The sequence below is a fragment of the Scyliorhinus torazame genome, chromosome 4 (genome assembly GCF_047496885.1).
Source record: "Scyliorhinus torazame isolate Kashiwa2021f chromosome 4, sScyTor2.1, whole genome shotgun sequence".
In the NCBI taxonomy this organism is placed as follows: Eukaryota; Metazoa; Chordata; class Chondrichthyes; order Carcharhiniformes; family Scyliorhinidae; genus Scyliorhinus; species Scyliorhinus torazame.
In genome coordinates this window covers 303773468-303775967 of record NC_092710.1, presented here as the reverse complement: position 1 = coordinate 303775967, position 2500 = coordinate 303773468, and the positions used below count along the sequence as shown (strand labels likewise).

The window sequence follows — 2500 nt, the reverse complement described above, 5'->3', positions numbered from 1 at the left end:
CCGGCTTGAATAGGCAAGAAGGCGGTGTTGCAGATGCCTATGGCCATACTAGTCTGAAAACGCCCGATCTTGTCTGATCTCGGAAGCTAAGCAGACTCAGGCCTGGTTAGTACTTGGATGGGAGACCGCCTGGGAATACCAGGTGCAGTAGGCTTTTGCGGCCAGCAGAGACTGCTCACGCCAAGCACTCTCCACACCAGAGGCAGGCCAACCTTTTGCTGCTCTCTGCGTCCTCGCCATTCCTCCCAACACTTGCCTGCGGGCTCAACTCAGGCAGGCGGCTTGGTCGGGCCATTCAGCTGCTGCAGCTTTGCCGGGCCTTTGCAACGCAGCACGGTTGGGTGCCTTGGCGTGCTGTACTTTGATGGGCATGCCAGTTGGCCCGTGTGGCCGCAAGCCAGTGTGTCGGCAGGACGTTCTGTCTCCTAGCCTGAAGGCGCCGCATGAATGCAAGTTGTGGCATTGGGGCTGGTGTGGAAAGCGAAGGAAGAGAGAGCTGGCTTGCATTGCCTGCCTGACCCTTGTGCTGGCTGTGCTGAGAGAAGTGCGCAGCGTTGCAATGTGGAAAGGCAGCAGCGTGCAGGCGGCAGGCTGGTGTGAGGTGGGCGGGGCTTGCAGTTTTCCTTGGGGGAGGTGGAGAAGAAAAAAAGACAGCTAGCTGGGGACGGCATGAAGGGGAGCGAGTATCAGGCATATAGGCTAGAATTAGCAGGAGAAGGAGAGAAAGAGGAGGAGAAGTAGAAGTAGAAGTAGAAAAAGAGAGAGAAAAAATTGAAAACAACCGGAAAGAAGAAGTGGCGAGGGTGCTAGCGTGGCCGGCTTGAATAGGCAAGAAGACGGTGTTGCAGATGCCTACGGCCATACTAGTCTGAAAACGCCCGATCTTGTCAGATCTCGGAAGCTAAGCAGACTCAGGCCTGGTTAGTACTTGGATGGGAGACCGCCTGGGAATACCAGGTGCAGTAGGCTTTTGCGGCCAGCAGAGACTGCTCACGCCAAGCACTCTCCACACCAGAGGCAGGCCAACCTTTTGCTGCTCTCTGCGTCCTCGCCATTCCTCCCAACACTTGCCTGCGGGCTCAACTCAGGCAGGCGGCTTGGTCGGGCCATTCAGCTGCTGCAGCTTTGCCGGGCCTTTGCAACGCAGCACGGTTGGGTGCCTTGGCGTGCTGTACTTTGATGGGCACGCCAGCTGGCCCGTGTGGCCACAAGCCAGTGTGTCGGCAGGACGTTCTGTCTCCTAGCCTGAAGGCGCCGCATGAATGCAAGTTGTGGCATTGGGGCTGGTGTGGAAAGCGAAGGAAGAGAGAGCTGGCTTGCATTGCCTGCCTGACCCTTGTGCTGGCTGTGCTGAGAGAAGTGCGCAGCGTTGCAATGTGGAAAGGCAGCAGCGTGCAGGCGGCAGGCTGGTGTGAGGTGGGCGGGGCTTGCAGTTTTCCTTGGGGGAGGTGGAGAAGAAAAAAAGAGAGCTAGCTGGGGACGGCATGAAGGGGAGCGAGTATCAGGCATATAGGCTAGAATTAGCAGGAGAAGGAGAGAAAGAGGAGGAGAAGTAGAAGTAGAAGTAGAAAAAGAGAGAGAAAAAATTGAAAACAACCGGAAAGAAGAAGTGGCGAGGGTGCTAGGGTGGCCGGCTTGAATAGGCAAGAAGACGGTGTTGCAGATGCCTATGGCCATACTAGCCTGAAAACGCCCGATCTCGTCTGATCTCGGAAACTAAGCAGACTCAGGCCTGGTTAGTACTTGGATGGGAGACCGCCTGGGAAAACCAGGTGCAGTAGGCTTTTGCGGCCAGCAGAGACTGCTCACGCCAAGCACTCTCCACACCAGAGGCAGGCCAACCTTTTGCTGCTCTCTGCGTCCTCGCCATTCCTCCCAACACTTGCCTGCGGGCTCAACTCAGGCAGGCGGCTTGGTCGGGCCATTCAGCTGCTGCAGCTTTGCCGGGCCTTTGCAACGCAGCACGGTTGGGTGCCTTGGCGTGCTGTACTTTGATGGGCATGCCAGCTGGCCCGTGTGGCCGCAAGCCAGTGTGTCGGCAGGACGTTCTGTCTCCTAGCCTGAAGGCGCCGCATGAATGCAAGTTGTGGCATTGGGGCTGGTGTGGAAAGCGAAGGAAGAGAGAGCTGGCTTGCATTGCCTGCCTGACCCTTGTGCTGGCTGTGCTGAGAGAAGTGCGCAGCGTTGCAATGTGGAAAGGCAGCAGCGTGCAGGCGGCAGGCTGGTGTGAGGTGGGCGGGGCTTGCAGTTTTCCTTGGGGGAGGTGGAGAAGAAAAAAAGAGAGCTAGGTGGGGACGGCATGAAGGGGAGCGTGTATCAGGCATATAGGCTAGAATTAGCAGGAGAAGGAGAGAAAGAGGAGGAGAAGTGGAAGTAGAAGTAGAAAAATAGAGAGAAAAAATTGAAAACAACCGGAAAGAAGAAGTGGCGAGGGTGCTAGCGTGGCCGGCTTGAATAGGCAAGAAGACGGCGTTGCAGATGCCTACGGCCATACTAGTCT

The 2500-nt window shown here is 56.7% G+C and overlaps 4 non-coding genes across 4 annotated transcripts in view; all 4 read left to right on the top strand.

Annotated features, from left to right (window-relative positions):
• The first annotated feature begins 35 nt into the window (after window positions 1-35).
• On the top strand, window positions 36-154 carry LOC140414632 (5S ribosomal RNA). Its single transcript, XR_011943769.1, has one exon. It is a non-coding gene; the product is annotated as a 5S ribosomal RNA (ribosomal RNA).
• A 696-nt stretch (window positions 155-850) lies between these two features.
• On the top strand, window positions 851-969 carry LOC140413997 (5S ribosomal RNA). The gene has a single exon (XR_011943145.1). It is a non-coding gene; the product is annotated as a 5S ribosomal RNA (ribosomal RNA).
• A 696-nt stretch (window positions 970-1665) lies between these two features.
• On the top strand, window positions 1666-1784 carry LOC140415287 (5S ribosomal RNA). The gene has a single exon (XR_011944400.1). It is a non-coding gene; the product is annotated as a 5S ribosomal RNA (ribosomal RNA).
• Window positions 1785-2480: 696 nt separating this feature from the next.
• Window positions 2481-2500, top strand: part of LOC140415077 (5S ribosomal RNA) — a 119-nt gene continuing 99 nt past the window's right edge. The window contains exon 1 of the ribosomal RNA XR_011944197.1: window positions 2481-2500. This exon is cut by the window's right edge and continues 99 nt beyond it. This is a non-coding gene — a ribosomal RNA (5S ribosomal RNA).